At 46.1% G+C, this 17,926-nt stretch overlaps 1 protein-coding gene and 1 pseudogene across 1 annotated transcript in view; both read right to left on the bottom strand.

Moving 5' to 3' along the window:
* The window catches only part of LOC126185214 (serine-rich adhesin for platelets-like), a 504,218-nt gene that overhangs the window by 245,865 nt on the left and 240,427 nt on the right, over nucleotides 1–17,926 (bottom strand). The window lies entirely within an intron of this gene.
* LOC126185683 (5S ribosomal RNA) lies at nucleotides 16,241–16,358 on the bottom strand (annotated as a pseudogene).

The following is a 17,926-nucleotide window of genomic DNA, read 5'->3' as shown; positions in this document are numbered from 1 at the left end:
AAGTATTTAAAATAGTTCTCATTCTCGCCACTGGCGGTAAAATTCCATCTGCCGTACGGTGCTGCCATCTCTGGGACGTATTGACAATGAACGCGGCCTCATTTTAAAACAATGCGCATATTTCTATCTCTTTCCAGTCCGGAGAAAAAAAATCGGAGTCCTTAGAACTTGAATGCACCTCGTATGTCGGTGCGTGAGTTCGTCCAAACATGGAGCGCTCTCTCCTTCAACATGACAATGCTAGAACATGCACGAGCGCTACGACATCTCCAACAATTAGACGCCTTGGGTTCACTCTCATCGATCATCCGCCACACGCTCCCGACTTGGCACCATCCGATTTTCATCCGTTTCCAAGACGTAAAGAACACCTTCGAGGACTTAAATTTGATAGTGATGAAGCGGTGCAAGCAAAAGCGGTGATGAGGCTCTGTCAAAAAAAATCAAGCATTCTACACTGACTATATCACAAACAGGTCTCTCGTTGCGAGAAATATTTTCGTTACCAGCGTGGCTATGTTGAAAACTAAATATGTAAACACGAAAAATAAAGATATAAAATGTTATTAATATTTGTTTTATTTATAAAGCTTTACGGGTTTTCAAATAAAAAATTTATTGTGGAGGTAGGTCATGGGTGAAATTTGAAACCATTTGGATGGGAATGGGTGCGTCGAGCAAGGTTTGGGCTACAAGATGACATGAGCTGAACCACTTCAACTTTTCCGTGTGGGTTCATCCGAGAAGTGAAGTGTACAGTCTGCTGTTAATGGTATTCAAGAACTGGAGCAGCCAACTCTACAATCTTGCCAAAATTTACGAGATGATAGAAGGTGTTAGAAAGATTCGTAACTGAATGCAGAGAAGAGCGCAGTGTTGCATCGAAATGCGAGGACGACACATGGAAGACCTCCTTTAAAAGGTATGAGTATACAATAAACTGTAACGTCTAACGCGCTCAAATAGTATTGCATTTCTCGTTAACATAGGCCATGGATGGAATATGAGACAAAGTAGATGGGGACTTAATCGAAAGGCCTGCCAGAGTGGCCGAGCGGTTCTAGGCGCTACAGTCTGGAACCGCGCGACCGCTACGGTCGCAGGTTCGAATCCTGCCGTGGGCATGGATGTGTGTGATGTCCTTAGGTTAGTTGGGTTTAAGTAGTTCTAAGTTCTAGGGTAGTGATGACCTCAGATGTTAAGTTCCATAGTGCTCAGAGCCATTTGAACTAAATCGAAAAGTCTGCATTTAAAATATAATATTTTGTACTAACTATGACAGCATTTGATACTGAAGACAGTGGAGGCTCGTAACTACACATTTTCGCCAACAGCTCATTTGCTGAACAACGTTTCTGCTTGTATAATCGTACACTTTCACATGTGACATTTTTTTCTATGGGTTATGATACACCCTGTAGATATCACTTGTTTTCTCCAGCTGAAAGAAACGTAAGGAGACTGATAAACAAACGGTTCTCTGACCCTTCTTGAGTTCTTTGAAAATACCCATAGGCTGGCCAAAATAACACTGGCCCAGAAAATGTTTACAGTAGATAATCTACCTCAGTTAAGGAACAAGAGAGTTTGCAAATGTTCAGTTGACGTTGATGCACAATTTATGAAAGTACCACAAATTCTATCTGAGGTATGGTAGCAATAGCGTCTTCAGTGACCTGTTGTGGTTCCTCCTAGGTACCGCTACTGTCTAACCCTTCAGTTTTTACTACAGTAAAAAAAAGGGGGGGGGAGAGAAATCTGACGAACTTGGAGGCGAAAAGAGTGTACTGCCTTTGGTCACTGTCTTCTCCATTTCGAACACCTCACGGACGCGTTCAAATTTTGCACATGGGGTGTGCGCTCTCGCCGAAACGATCAGTACAGATATCCATCATCTGTTACTTGCTGCGCGAATCGATTAGACAGTTTGCATTGTCACGAAGTGCTGAGAAAAAAATCAGTATTTCGGTCGCTCAGTGGTTCCAGTGTGACCCAGGTAAATACAGTGAAGATCCAAAGAAACTGGTATACCCGCCTAATATCGTGTAGGACCCCAGCGAGCAAGCAAAAGTGTCGCAACCGACGTGGCATGGACTCGACTAATGTCTGAAGTAGTGCTAGAGGGAACTGACACCATGAAACCTGCAAGGCTGTCCATATATCCGTAAGAGTTTGGTGGCGAGCCGAAGTGTTTAAACTCAAAAGAGTGTTCCTGCAGCCACTCTGTAGCAATTCTGGAGATGTGGGTAGTCGCATTGTCCTCCTGGAATTACTCAAGTTCGTCTAAATGCACAGTGGACATGAATGGATGCACGTGATCAAACAGGATGCTTACGTACGTGTCAGCTGTCACAGTCGTGTCTAGACGTATCATGGGTCTCATATCACTCCAACTGCACACGCCCCACACCATTACAGAGCCTCCACCAGCTAGAACAGCCTCATACTGACATGCAGGGTCCATGGATTCGTGAGGTTGTCTCCATACCCGTACACGTCCATCTGCTCGATACAATTTGAAACGAGACTCGTCCGACCAGACATGTTTCCAGTCATCAACAGTCCAACGTTGGTGTTGACGGGCCAAGGCGAGGAGTAAAGCTTTGTGTCGAGCAGTCAACAATGGTACACAAGTGGGCCTTCGGCTCCAAAAGCCCATATCGATGATGTTACGTTGAATGGTTCGCACGCTGACACTTGTTGACGGCCCAACATTGAAATCTGCAGCAATTTGTAGAAGGGTTGCACTTCTGTCACTTTGGGCGATTCTCTTCAGTCGTCGTAGATCCTGTTATTGCAGGATCTTTTTCCGGCCGCAGCAATGTCGGAGATTCGATGTTTTACCCGAATCCTGATCTTCACGGTCGTATGGGGAAATCTCCACTTCATCGCTACCTCGGAGATGCTGTGTCCCATCGCTCGTGCGCCGACTATAACACCACGTTCAAACTCACTTAAATCTTGATAATCCACCATTGTTCAAATGGTTCAAATGCCTCTAAGCACTATGGGACTTAACATCTGAGGTCATCAGTCCCCTAGACTTAGAACTACTTAAACCTAATTGACCTCAGGACATCACACACATCCATGCCCGAGGCAGGATTCGAACCTGCGACCGCAGCAGCCGCGTGCTTCCGGACTGAAGCGCCTAGAACCGCTCGTCCACCGCGGCCAGCTTTCTGCCATTGTTGCAGCAGTAACCGATCTAACAGCTGCGCCAGACACTTGTCGTCTTATATAGGTGTTGCCGACCACAGCGCAGTGTTCTATCTGTTTACATATCTCTGTATTTGAATACGCATGCCTCTAACCAGTTTCTTTGGCGCTTCAGTGTATTTCGAGGTCAGCTGGTACTGCGTGGCTTAATACGCAACATTTATATACAGAGTTGTCGAGCTGCCCTAATTAAACCTTCCGCTGTAGCAACTCTGACCTAGTATTACAAAAATGGCGCGTACTTTGTGTCAACGAATTGGGTGTTTCAGCAGTCCGAGAGAATGTAAGGCGTTGTCAAATCGTCAGCTTGTGACTGTAAAGTGAGACCAAGAAGCTACTGTTCTATTACAAAAAGGAGGCGCTCTTCATCTGCGTCTAAATCTGTACACATACTCTGCATATAACTGTCAAGTTTAAAATTTAGTCCCGTTCAACTCACGAATGCGTAGAGGGAAGAATGACTTCTAGTACCCTTGTGCCAGTTATTGTTCGGCCATTTAGTTCTGGAAGAGATATACATACAGGGCTAAAAATGTTGGTAGTTCCTTACCTTTAGTTTTCTCTGCCAGTTAAGGTTTTTGAACGCTTTCTCGCAAGGTAAACGTTCGCATTCTCACTGCTTGTTTACAAAATACGGAAAAACATCGCATTCTAATCCTTCGCCATGCGATCCCCATGCAGTATACTTAAACCTACATCCATACTCCTATTTGGCACAACTTGAGAAATATTCTAGGTTGGATCGCATGAGTGATTTGTAAGTAATCTCCTTTTTAGATTGATTGCAATTTCCTAGTACTCTATAATGAACCGTTGTCTGGCACATGCTTTACCTACCATTGAGCCTAAGCGACCATTCCGTTTCACATCCCTACAAAATGTTCCACCAAGGTATTCGTTTGAGCTGAGCGATTACAACTGTAAATCGTTGATACTGTAGTCATAGAATACTACAGCTTTATGTTTTGTGAAGTGCACAGTTTTACATTGTAGAAAGTTTATAGCAAGCTGCCAGTCTTTCTACCTCTCTGAAATACTTTGTATTAACAAAACCGACTGCATATCTGTGCAGATTTTTTCGACAGTATTTCTTACAGATAACTGCATCATCTAAGGAAAGTCTGAGGTTGCTGTTAATATAGTCTGTACGGCCACTAGCACCGTCCCAAGACGCTTCCCTTGGGCAACCTGAAAATAATTCATTTTTCGATGACTCTCCTTCCAAGAAAATGTGTTGTCCTCCCTACCAAGAAATCCACAATCCAGTCACAAATTTCGCTTGACACCCCATACGATCGAGTTTTGATCATACACAATGATGTGGTACTGAGTCAAATGCGTCTACCTGGCTACCTTGATCCATGGTTTTCTCGACGTCATGGGAGAAAAGTGCGAGTTGCATCCCATGTTCAATGTTTTCGAAGTTCATGATGTTTGTCATAGAAGATCTCATTCTATTCGAGACACCTCATTACGATCGAGCCAAGAATATTTTGAAGATTCTACAACGAACAGATGTGAAGGATACTACTAAACATGAGATTTGTGGATCACTTCTGCTACCATATGTATAGACGCGTGTCACCTGCTTTCTTTCAATTACTGGCCACTGCGTTTTGCTCGAGGCCCTATCGTAAATTATAGTTGAAAGAGGGGCTACGTCTCCCGCAAATTCGGTATATAGTCTGATAGGGATTCCATCGGGCCGTGGAGCTTTGTTCAAATTCAGCGATGTCAGATGTTTCTCAACAACACTAATACTAGTATCTACATCACTCCTGTTTGCAATGGGACGAGGAATAAATTGGAACAATAGCTCTGCATTTTACTTTGTAACGGAACGTTTAAAAACGGAGTTAAGTAAATCTGCTTTTGCTTTGCTACCCTCAACTTCACTCCCAGACACGACCATGAGCGTCTGTACACAAACTTCGGTGCTACTAACAGCCCTTACATATGAGCAGAATTTGTTTGGGTTTTGTGGTAGATACTTCGGTAATCTTATGCTACGGTTGTCGCTGAAGGCTTTGTTCATTGGCCTACTGACAGCCAAAAACGTTTCATTCAGCATTTGCCTATAGCCCCTTCCTTTGTTTTACACGTCTTATGCAATACCCTCTGTTTCTTTAGAAGTTTCTTTAGAGTGACTGTATAACATGGAGAGTCCCTCCCATCGTTTAACTGGACCCGAGAGTGCAGCCGATCTGCTACAGAACTTACACAGGGTAAAAGCGAACTATATCCATAAAATGTCGGAGGTTGTCGAGAAATATCTTTTAGTATTTTGGTATATGGGGCCAGTGGTGTCTAGTGGATCGTTACAAACTAATCATGTGATTATGATTTATTCGGCTTGTTTACCCAAATACCTTTTTGTAGGGAAAATACCTGCACAGCAATGAGGAAGCCTATAATATGCACACACCAAAACATACAGCACAGATCTTATAGTAATGAGATGTGACTGCTGTCACAGCGGAGTCAGTTCAGCATTGCGTCGTTGTGCTACTGTTCCAATGCAATCAGTAAATGTCAGGTCTCTTGGTACAGAGCACGCCTGAACACCAAAGCCGGCCAGTGTGGCCGAGCTGTTCTAGGCGCTACAGTCTGGAACCGCACGACCACTACGGTCGCAGGTTCGAATCCTGCCGTGGGCATGGATGTGTGTGATGTCCTTAGGTACGTTAGATTTAAGTAGTTCTAAGTTCTAGGGGACTGATGACCTCAGATGTTAAATCCCATAGTGCTCAGAGCCATTTGAACCTTTTTTTGAACATCAAAAGGCCGCGGGATCGAATCCCGATCGGACCACAGAAGATTTCAGTCTGCCCTTAACCTATCCTTCATCTGTCAATGATGTGAAGATTCCCCAAGAACGACACGTTGTAGTGGTTCCACGTTAAACTGCAGGTCCTTTTTCCCCGGCAGGAATACTGAGTAATACGAGGTGTGATTGGAAAAATTTAAGAATGGGCTTGTAATTGTTCAATGGTGGTACTAACATGCTACTGTGATACATCTCCTTCAAAATAGTCCCCTTTTGACTGAAAACACCGACTTCAACGGTATTTCCACTTTTGGAAACATTCCTGGAAATTTTTTTCCTGAAGTGTGTTAAGGATGCTCTCCGTATTTGCCTGGATGTCTTCAATCGAGTCAAATCGCTTCACTTTCAGTGAAAATTTCAGTTTAGGAAACAGGTAGAGCTCCGCAGGGGCCAAACCAGGGGAATATGGCGGTTGTGGAAGCACAGGAATTTTGAAACTGGTCAAAAATTCAACGATGGAGAAGGCACAATGAGGTGGAGCATTGTCATGGTGAAGCACCCAACTCCTGTCTTTCCAAAATGCAGGCTTTTTCTTCCGCACCTTTTCGTGCAAACACTCAAGGACACATTTTTAGTATTCCTGGTTAATTGTCTGTCCTCCAGGAGTAAATTCATGATGCACAATACCGGTAGAATAAAAAAAAATACCAACATTGTCTTCACCTTCGACCGACTTTGCCGTGCTTTTTTTGGTCTTGGTGAACCTGGAGTCTTCCACTGCGAAGACTGCACTTTGGTTTCAGTATCATATCCATATATCCTTGATTCGTCACCTGTAATTACCATATTTAACAAATCTGGGCCATTTTTAGTCCGATTAATCATTTCTTGGCACACTTCAAGTCAGTATTGTCTCTGGTCATTTGACAACACTTTTGGAATGAATTTTGTGGACACTCGACGCATGTTCAGATCTTCAGTTAAAATTTACTGAACTCCACAGAAACTTAAATTAAGTTCATCAGCCATCTCCTAATTGTAAGTCTACAATTAGATCGCACTAAGTCCCGAACTTTCATAACATTTTCATTCGTTTTTGAGGTGGAAGGAAGGCCGGACCGTGGTTCATCTTCAAATGATTCAGGCCATTTTTAAATCTATTAAACCAGACAAAAACATTTGACTGGCTCATGCAATTATCTCGAAAAGCTGTTTTTAATAGTTCGTAAGTCTCAGAAGCTGATTTCCCGGTTTTAAAACAAAATTTCACACAAACTCGTTGCTCCATTTTTATGTCTATTTTCACGCAGACAGAATCCGACAGCAAGCCCTAACACACCCTCACTCAACCAGCTGCCACAGCGAACTGAATAAGGGAAATGCAGTTTCCTGTGAGAGAGCGTTCAAGGACAAGGCAATGACTCACTCCCCACCCTCTGTGTACCTGCCCACCAAACCAGTAAGCAGCAGTGGATCCATTCTTAAAACTTTGCACTCACACCCCGTATAAGTGACATGCTACTCGCCGAGATGGTGTCCAATTGCAAGACATACACTGTGCGCATTGAGCTGAGCTACCACCAGCTGGTTGATCAAGTGGGATGTCTTATAATGGAGTTTCCTACTCCACCACTCGTGATGTACATTTATTTGTTGGACGGGTTGTCCTGTCCCACAGTGTTAGCGATAACGTACATAATAACTCATGGAAACAACGGTTCTTACATTTTCGTACAAACCATTTTGCTTGGCAACTTTCATTCAGCTTGTTTCACATCAGGGATCCTTACCTCATATAGATACTCTAACATTACTTACAGCTTATATTATCGTCACGGGAGCACCCTTTAAGCATTTCCCCATTCACAGTAATGTACATCTGGCGCACCTTGTCACTATTATTTATTTAACCAACATTGTCGCGCTTAACTTTAATTTATGCACATGATAACAAACTGTTTAAGCTACAGTGGAATTGAAGTAGAACACAACCTAAAATTTTTTGACGCATATACTTCCAGGAAGAACAGCTACAATGAACATTCCCCAGGCGATACCCAACCAACTACTGATGTCATTAATATGGATTGTGTCCACCTAACGCCTTTACGACAGCTTGAACACTGCTAAGGACACTTTCAGTGATGCGTTTGAATGTCTATGCAGAAATGGCAACCTATTTTTCCTCATGAGCCGAAATCAGAGAAAGTAGCGCTATTGGACGTTAGGGTATAGAGCGAAGTCGATGTTCTAACTCATCCTAAAAGTATTCCATTGGGCCCTAGAGCCGAGGCTAGTGTTGAGTATACTTGGTGAGAAGAGCGGTTAATAGAACATGTTGGACATAATATCGACGTAACGATACCAACCCAGATCCGTAAGGACACTCTGAAATTTACTTTTGACGACCACTATGCTAGACCAAGGCATTTTAATGTGGAGATGTTTTGCAATATGTAGTCAAACTTAGCTTTCACAAAACGATCAGGTTTCACTTGTTGATACACTATGTGATCAAAAGTATCCGGACACATAGCTGAAAAAGACTTAAAAGTTCGTGGCGCCCCCCATCGGTAATGCTGGAATTCAGTATGGTGTTAGCCCACCCTTAGCCTTGATGTGAGCTTCCACTCTCGCAGGCATATTTTCACTCTGGTGTTGAAAGGTTTCTTGGGAATGGCAGCCCATTCGTCAAGGTGTGCTGCACTGAGGAGAGGTGTCGATGTCGGTCGTTGAGGCTTGGCACGAAGTCGGCGTTCCAAAACATCCCAAAAGTGTTCTATAGGATTCAGGTCAGGACTCTGTGCAGGCCAGTGTATTACAGGGATGTTATTGTCGTGTATCCACTCCGTCACAGGCTGTGGATTATGAACAAATGCTCTATCGCGTTGAAAGATGCAATCGCAATCCCCGAATTGCTCTTCAACAGTGGGAAGCAAGAAGGTGCTTAAAACATCAGTGTAGGCCTGTGCTGTGATAGTGCCACGCAAAACAACAAGAGGTGCAAGACTCCTCCATAAAAAACACGACCACACCATAACACTGACGCCTCCGAATTTTACTGTTGGCATTACACACGCTGACAGATGACGGTCACTGGACATTCACCATACCCACACCCTGCCATCGGATTGCCACATTGTGTACCGTGATTCGTCACTCCACACAACGTTTTTCCACAGTTCAATCATCTAATGTTTACGTTCCTTACACCAAGCGAGGCGTCGTTTGGCATTTACTGGCGTGATGTATAGCTTATGAGCAGCCGCTCGACCATAAAATCCAAGTTTTCTCGCCTCCCGTCTAACTGTCATAGCACTTGCAGTAGATGCTGATGCAGTTTGGAATTCCTGCGTGATGGTCTGCCTATTACACATTCTTCAACAGTTGGCGGGTCTGTCAGTCAACAGACGAGGTCGGCCTGTACGCTTTTGTGCTGTACGTGTCCCTTCACGTTTCCACTTAACTATAACATCGGAAAAAGTGAACTTATGGATGTTTAGGAGTGTGGAAATTTCGCGTACAGACATGTGACACAAGTGACGCCCCATCATCTGACCATGTTTGGAGTCCGTGAATTCCGCGGAGCGCCCCATTCTGCCCACTCACGATGTCTAATGACTACTGAGGTCGCTGATATGCAGTACCTGGCAGTAGGTGGCAAATGCACCTAACAGCGAAAACGTATGTTTTTGAGGGTATCCGGATACTTTTGATCATATAGTGTAGCTAGCCACATGGCGCATGTGAAGACTACAGACGCAGAACACTGTGAAAGGGTCATAGCCTCAACGGAAAGACGATTTAAATTCAACCATTGTGAGTGGAATGTGGAGGAAATAACAGCTGAAATGGCGGGATTCGGGATCAAACACATGAGGATCTTTGAACTATTTCCCTTCGAAGTGACTCCAGAGCAAATCAATTTAGTTCTAAATGCTTATAGAGGAACACAGCGGAAAAATGAACGATTTTTCAAACCGTCTCCGTCCTAAACGTTGTCGGACAGGTTAAGATTTGCCGGCCGCGGTGGTCTAGCGGTTCTGGCGCTGCAGTCCGGAACCGCGGGACTGCTACGGTCGCAGGTTCGAATCCTGCCTCGGGCATGGGTGTGTGTGATGTCCTTAGGTTAGTTAGGTTTAAGTAGTTCTAAGTTCTAGGGGACTTATGACCTAAGATGTTGAGTCCCATAGTGCTCAGAGCCATTTGAACCAGGTTAAGATTGACCTCCAGCGACATGTCTCCTCATATATTGACATCTACGGATACAGAGCGATCGCAGTGTACGATGGGCAGCCCCGAACGTGTTCAAGGATGTGGGAAGGAAGGACATGTACGATGTGAATGTGTGCGCACGAGGGTGGCCCAATTACCGGCGGGAGAAGAAGTTGGCCTCTCGCAAATGTCGACACTACCAGTGACTTAACGTTGTAGCAGTTAGGGAACAGCACTAGATCCTTCACAGGCCTAGGAAGAGGATCTAAAGTGCGCGTCATTTATGACGGCGGCCGAGTTTAGGTTCGTTCTGCGCATCTGACGTCACAAAACACGTTGCCAGATTCTAAAAAAACGCAGTTGATATCCGTTTGACCTACGGCAGCGCTATCTAGCGATCCAACCAATGCGCCATCTGGTTTACCCCTTCAAGCTAGACAAGTTTCGTTCTTTGTAGTTTTTTCGTTTGACGCTTATTTCGTGAGATATTTGGCGTGGTACGATCAATGGACCACCCTGTATAGCCTTCACTCGTCCAATAATTTCACACAGCCCTTGGGACAGCAGTACTTACAAAGGAAGGAATTGTCACGAAAGACGTGAAGTACCTGGCACCAGTCCGAAGTGTTGCGCTCACCATGCAGGACACACGCTACGTTAACGCTTCTTCAGGCTCTGGTAGTAGACGTACAAGGGTGGAATTTTTCCATGAAGAAGTGGCCCCCTTATTCTTTGGCACTTACGACCGCATTAGCTTGGGGGGTGACTACTGTGGCGTCTGTCCCCGAAAGATCAACAGACCAGGTATCGCATTTTAACAATAGCTGGGAATTAGTTACTATCGTCGAGACATACGTTTGATTGATACTTGGCAGCACGAAAATGGCGATCTGCCAAGATTTAAGCACATCACCAACCATTCAGCAAGCAGACTTGACAGGATTTACGTGACACCAGTCTTAAGTCACGAAATTTTACAGCCAGAGATATGGTTGACAGTTTTTTATGTTCACACGCCGTACATTTGTACAGTCAATCTCCAAAGACAAGAGACGTACCGTGAGAGAGGATACTGGAATTTAAACGCCTCGCATTTGGACGAACCGGAATGGCATGAAATATTTCACACGACATGGACAGTTTGTGAAAGGAAGTTTCCTCAGTATACATCAGCGTTAGGGCGATGGTTAAATTATGCAAGGTCCCGTCGGAGGTACGAGTCCTCCCTCAGGCATGGGTGTGTGTGTTTGTCCTTAGGATAATTTAGGTTACGTAGTGTGTACGCTTAGGGACTGATGACCTTAGCTGTTAAGTCCCATAAGATTCCACACATTTGACCATTTCAACAAATTGTGCAAAACTGCCGATCAGGAAGGTCCTCATGAGACATTCCAGTGAGAGAATAGAATGGTACAAACGTACAGTGAATTTTTATGTTTTGTTTCCAGGTCCTCCGTGACTTCTTCCGGACAGAGGCGTCGGTCGTCGACACTCACCAGAAAATACAACGGGTAAAGGCCACGATTACAATGTTAACACGAAAAAAATTAGAATTGTGCCAGATTACAGAGCGATAACGAAACGGTGTCCAAACCGAACAACCATCAATATATCAGGCGATTAAGCAGTGAATGGGTAGCTGCACGAAGCTCGTCACTGATTTACGAATGGCAGACGCACGAATCCCGATGCAACAGCAAGAGATTAAAGCTGAGCTGAAGCGATATTATGACACGCTCTGTTCTGCTACGCCTCTGTACTGGGCGGCGATGGAAGGCCTACTGTCGGGTATAACCTGCACGATCGACCAGGCAGAGGAAACTACACTACTGGCCATTAAAAATGCTACACCACGAAGATGACGTGCTACAGACGCGAAATTAAACCAACAGGAAGAAGATGCTGTGATACGCAAATGATTAGCTTTTCAGAGCATTCACACAAGGTTGGCGCCGGTGGCGACACCTACAACGTGCTGACATGAGGAAAGTTTCCAACCGATTTCTCCTACACAAATAGCAGTTGACCGTCGTTGCCTGGTGAAACGTTGTTGTGATGCCTCGTGTAAGGAGGAGAAATGCGTGCCATCATGTTTCTGACTTTGATAAAGGTCGGATAATAGCCTGTCGCGATTGCGGTTTATCGTATCGCGACATTGCTGCTCGCGTTGGTCGAGATCCAATGACTGTTAGCAGAATATGGAATCGGTGGGTTCAGGAGGGTAATACGGAACGCCGTGCTGGATCCCAACGGCCTCGTATCACTAGCAGTCGAGATGACAGGCATCTTATCCGCATGGCTGCAACGGATCGTGCAGCCACGTCTCGATCCCTGAGTAAACAGATGGGGACGTTTGCATGACAACAACCATCTGCACGACCAGTTCGACGACGTTTGCAGCAGCATGGACTATCAGCTCGGAGACCGTGGCTGCGGTTACCCTTGACGCTGCACCTCAGACAGGAGCGCCTGCGATGGTGTACTCAACGACGAACCTGGGTGCACGAATGGCATAACGTCATTTTTTTGGATGAATCCAGGTTCTGTTTACAGCATCATGATGGTCGCATCCGTGTTTGGTGACATCGCGGTGAACGCACATTGGAAGCGTGTATTCGTCATCGCCATACTGGCGTATCACCCGGCGTGATGGTATGGGGTGCCATTGGTTACACGTCTCGGTCACCTCTTGTTCGTATTGACGGCATTTTCAACAGTGGACGTTACATTTCAGATGTGTTGCGATACGTGGCTCTGCCCTTCATTCGATCCCTGCATAACCCCACATTTCAGCAGGATAATGCACGACCTCCTATTGCAGGTCCTGTACGGGCCTTTCTGGATACAGAAAATGTTCGACTGCTGCCCTGGCCAGCACTCTCTCCAGATCTCTCACCAATTGAAAACGTCTGGTCAATGGTGATCGAGTAACTGCCTCGTCACAATACGCCAGTGACTACTCTTGATGAACTGTGGTATCGTGTGAAGCCGGATGGGCAGCTGTACCTGTACACGCCATCCAAGCTCTGTGTGACTCAATGCCCAGGCGTATCAAGGCCGTTATTACGGCCAGAGGTGGTTGTTCTGTAATCACATGTCAGTTCTAGTATAATACACTCCTGGAAATTGAAATAAGAACACCGTGAATTCATTGTCCCAGGAAGGGGAAACTTTATTGACACATTCCTGGGGTCAGATACATCACATGATCACACTGACAGAACCACAGGCACATAGACACAGGCAACAGAGCATGCACAATGTCGGCACTAGTACAGTGTATATCCACCTTTCGCAGCAATGCAGGCTGCTATTCTCCCATGGAGACGATCGTAGAGATGCTGGATGTAGTCCTGTGGAACGGCTTGCCATGCCATTTCCACCTGGTGCCTCAGTTGGACCAGCGTTCGTGCTGGACGTGCAGACCGCGTGAGACGACGCTTCATCCAGTCCCAAACATGCTCAATGGGGGACAGATCCGGAGATCTTGCTGGCCAGGGTAGTTGACTTACACCTTCTAGAGCACGTTGGGTGGCACGGGATACATGCGGACGTGCATTGTCCTGTTGGAACAGCAAGTTCCCTTGCCGGTCTAGGAATGGTAGAACGATGGGTTCGAGGACGGTTTGGATGTACCGTGCACTATTCAGTGTCCCCTCGACGATCACCAGTGGTGTACGGCCAGTGTAGGAGATCGCTCCCCACACCATGATGCCGGGTGTTGGCCCTGTGTGCCTCGGTCGTATGCAGTCCTGATTGTGGCGCTCACCTGCACGGCGCCAAACACGCATACGACCATCATTGGCACCAAGGCAGAAGCGACTCTCATCGCTGAAGACGACACGTCTCCATTCGTCCCTCCATTCACTCCTGTCGCGACACCACTGGAGGCGGGCTGCACGATGTTGGGGCGTGAGCGGAAGACGGCCTAACGGTGTGCGGGACCGTAGCCCAGCTTCATGGAGACGGTTGCGAATGGTCCTCGCCGATACCCCAGGAGCAACAGTGTCCCTAATTTGCTGGGAAGTGGCGGTGCGGTCCCCTACGGCACTGCGTAGGATCCTACGGTCTTGGCGTGCATCCGTGCGTCGCTGCGGTCCGGTCCCAGGTCGACGGGCACGTGCACCTTCCGCCGACCACTGGCGACAACATCGATGTACTGTGGAGACCTCACGCCCCACGTGTTGAGCAATTCGGCGGTACGTCCACCCGGCCTCCCGCATGCCCACTATACGCCCTCGCTCAAAGTCCGTCAACTGCACATACGGTTCACGTCCACGCTGTCGCGGCATGCTACCAGTGTTAAAGACTGCGATGGAGCTCCGTACGCCACGGCAAACTGGCTGACACTGACGGCGGCGGTGCCCAAATGCTGCGCAGCTAGCGCCATTCGACGGCCAACACCGCGGTTCCTGGTGTGTCCGCTGTGCCGTGCGTGTGATCGTTGCTTGTACAGCTCTCTCGCAGTGTCCGGAGCAAGTGTGGTGGGTCTGACACACCGGTGTCAATGTGTTCTTTTTTCCATTTCCAGGAGTGTATATTTGTCCAATGAATACCCGTTTATCATCTACATTTCTTCTTGGTGTAGCAATTTTAATGGCCAGTAGTGTAGTTTGCAGGTTGAATTGACGGAGGAGGAAGTGGACGATGAGCTGATGAAATGCCAAAGAACAACTCACCCGCGCCAGATGGTACACTGGTGGAAGTTATATAGCAAATTAAAACATCAAGTGTTACAGAAACTAACTTGTACATGGCAGGAATTGATGGACCCAAACAACGACATGTCAAAAAAATTTAGCGTGTGCATGACCATACCGGTTCCTGAAACGCCCGTGATGGCTGGGTGTTGTGTGCTGTCCTTAGGTTAGTTAGGTTTAAGTAGTTCTAAGTTCTAGGGGACTGATGACCATAGACGTTAAGTCCCATAGTGCTCAGAGCCATTTGAACCATTTGAGCCTAAAACGCCAATGGATAAATCCTCACAACATTACCGTCCGTTAACCCTCCTAAACAGTGACTAAAAGGTATTTGCTAAGATTGCAGCTGGGAGGCTGAAACCAGTAATGAACACAGTCACAGTCCCGAAATAAACCAGTGTCGGTAAAGAGTTCCGCATTCACGATACCCTGAGTGATTATTGCGACATAATCGCCATAGCGGCCGCCTGTCGCATCCCGTGCGCCATCGTTAAGTTAGGTTTTGACAAAGCCTTTAACAGGATAAAGTACGAGTATTTACTGAAGACCATACAGGCAATGAACTTCCCACAACGTTGCGTCACAATCATTGTACGGTTTCTCCCAAACTCGCATTTCACAGTATTGATAAACGGTGAATTGCTGGGTCGATAACAGTCAATAGCTCAGTTAGACAAGGATGCCCCAAGGCAATTGCACGGTTTCTGCTACAGCCATTGAGGCACTGTTAACTACGTTGGACAGACAACTCCAGGGACTCGTTCAAATGGCTCTGAGCACTATGGGACTCAACTTCTAAGGTCATAAGTCCCCCAGAACTTTGAACTAATTAAACCTAACTAACCTAAGGACGTCACACACATCCATGCCCGAGGCAGGATTCGAACCTGCACAGATGACGTGGCCTTACTAGTCAAAATCACCACTCATATACAAACGGCGATGAGCACAGTAGAGCAGTATAGGAAGCTAGCGGGAGCTAACTCAAATGTGATGAAGTCCGGTGTCCTGAATATTGCCCACAAACTGGGAGCTCCGGTACAAGGACAAATAAAGGAGATCACGGTCATGAAGTGCCTGGCAGTGAAATTCACTCGAGACAGTCGATGCATGGTTGTAGTCAATTAAAAAAAAAAAACTAAACTCCTCCTGAACAGGTCATGAAGGCCCAACGGTACCGACCGGCCGCCGTGTCATCCTCAGACCATAGGCATCACTGGATGCGGATGTGGTCATCACACCGCTCTCCCGGCCGTTTGTCAGTTTCCAAGACCGGAGCCGCTACTTCTCAGTCAAGTAGCTCCTCAGTTTGCCTCACAAGAGCTGAGTGCACCCCGCTTGCCAACAGCGCTCGGCAGACCGAATGTTCACCCATCCAATTGCTAGCCCAGCCCGACAGCGCTTAACTTCGGTGAACTGACGGGAACCGGTGTTACCACTGCGGCAAGGCCGTTGGCAGTCAATTACAAAGATTTACTTAATAAAGTATGCGCCTGTATATGTCAACATAGCCTCTAATCCCTGGACGAACTACAACGGATGGCCTTGGTGAACGTTTATCTCGTATCTAAAGTAAACTGTGTCAACTGCGGCCACATTTTCAAGGTCAAATACGTTGACTCTTCCAACTGCAGTAAGCGGACTTAACTTCAGTGACGTACATACATCCAGGGTTCGATTCCCGGCGGGGTCAGGGATTTTCTCTGCCTCGTGATGACTGGGTGTTGTGTGCTGTCCTTAGGTTAGTTAGGTTTAAGTAGTTAAGTCCCATAGTGCTCAGAGCCATTTTTGACGTACATACAAACAAGGGCTCTGTATATAACTTCCACATACAATACGGTGGAGGCATTCACCAAATATTATCGTCACTTTTTTATTGAACTAAATAATGCTTGCCAACCCTGCAGTACAAGTGTACGTTCACCACATACCAAATGACCTGACCACATACCAAATGACATCTGAAATATTGTCTGATTCAATACAGCTACACCAGCAGGGGAATGCCTGAGACGCAGCTTGCCACAATCCGAGTAGTGTAAAAATATCTGATCACGGCGCGCGCCAAGAAAATAAGTACCGGGAGGTCGATATGCAAAAGCATCCGTCGCCCACAATTGCTAAAGAGTGCGAGGGCCTTGTGGTATTATGTGGTCAGTAGGAATCTCCCTACAAATTCGCGATTGCAATCAATATATTTGGCACAGTGCCCTCTCTCTGCAACCTGTCACGAGCGAGATACTGATGAACACCAATTTGTATGTTCAAATGGCTCTGAGCACTATGGGACTTAGCATCTGAGATCATCAGTCCCCTATAACTTAGATCTACTTAAACCGAGCTAACCTAAGGACATCACACACATCAATGCCCGAGGCAGGATTTGAACCTGCGACCGTAGCAGTCGCGTGGTTCCGGACTGAAGCACCTAGAACCGCTCGGCCACCGCGGCCGGGAATTTGTATGTAGAAAGGCGCATGAAATATGGAAAGCAGTCAGCACCTCTTAGCATTTCTCCAACATAAGTCACCACACGCAGTAACCCTTAATAGTCAATTATTCCCGGAAGATGATCTTTACTCTAACGCGAAGAGAAACGCCATCAATTGGCGGAAACGACAGGCAATATATTATATTCTCTCCAATATGGAACATAGTGTACGGGAATTTTGAAAACACAGCTCTATCGACTTCAACGAATCCCACATTACAGAAATATATACTCAAACTTTCTCATAAAAGTCATTATGGAACCGCTAACGAACTGGAGAGCGTAAAGGTTATAGAAAACGACTGTGGAAAGAACAGGAAGGAGAACGGCACAATAACACGACGGAAATTCACCGGAGTGAAGACAAGGTAGCCTGAGAAGTCGACCATTACAGTTTCGCTGGACGCCGGTAGAAACTGCGACGAGACACCAGAAATATCAGACAAATGTTTCAAATGGCTCTAAGAATTATGGGACTTAACATCTGAGGTCATCAGTCCCCTAGACTTAGAACTACTTAAACCTAACTAATCT

The sequence above is a fragment of the Schistocerca cancellata genome, chromosome 4 (assembly GCF_023864275.1).
Source record: "Schistocerca cancellata isolate TAMUIC-IGC-003103 chromosome 4, iqSchCanc2.1, whole genome shotgun sequence".
Taxonomy (NCBI): domain Eukaryota; kingdom Metazoa; phylum Arthropoda; class Insecta; order Orthoptera; family Acrididae; genus Schistocerca; species Schistocerca cancellata.
The sequence above is the reverse complement of the archived record's forward strand: the minus strand, read 5'-3'. Positions and strand labels throughout refer to the sequence as shown.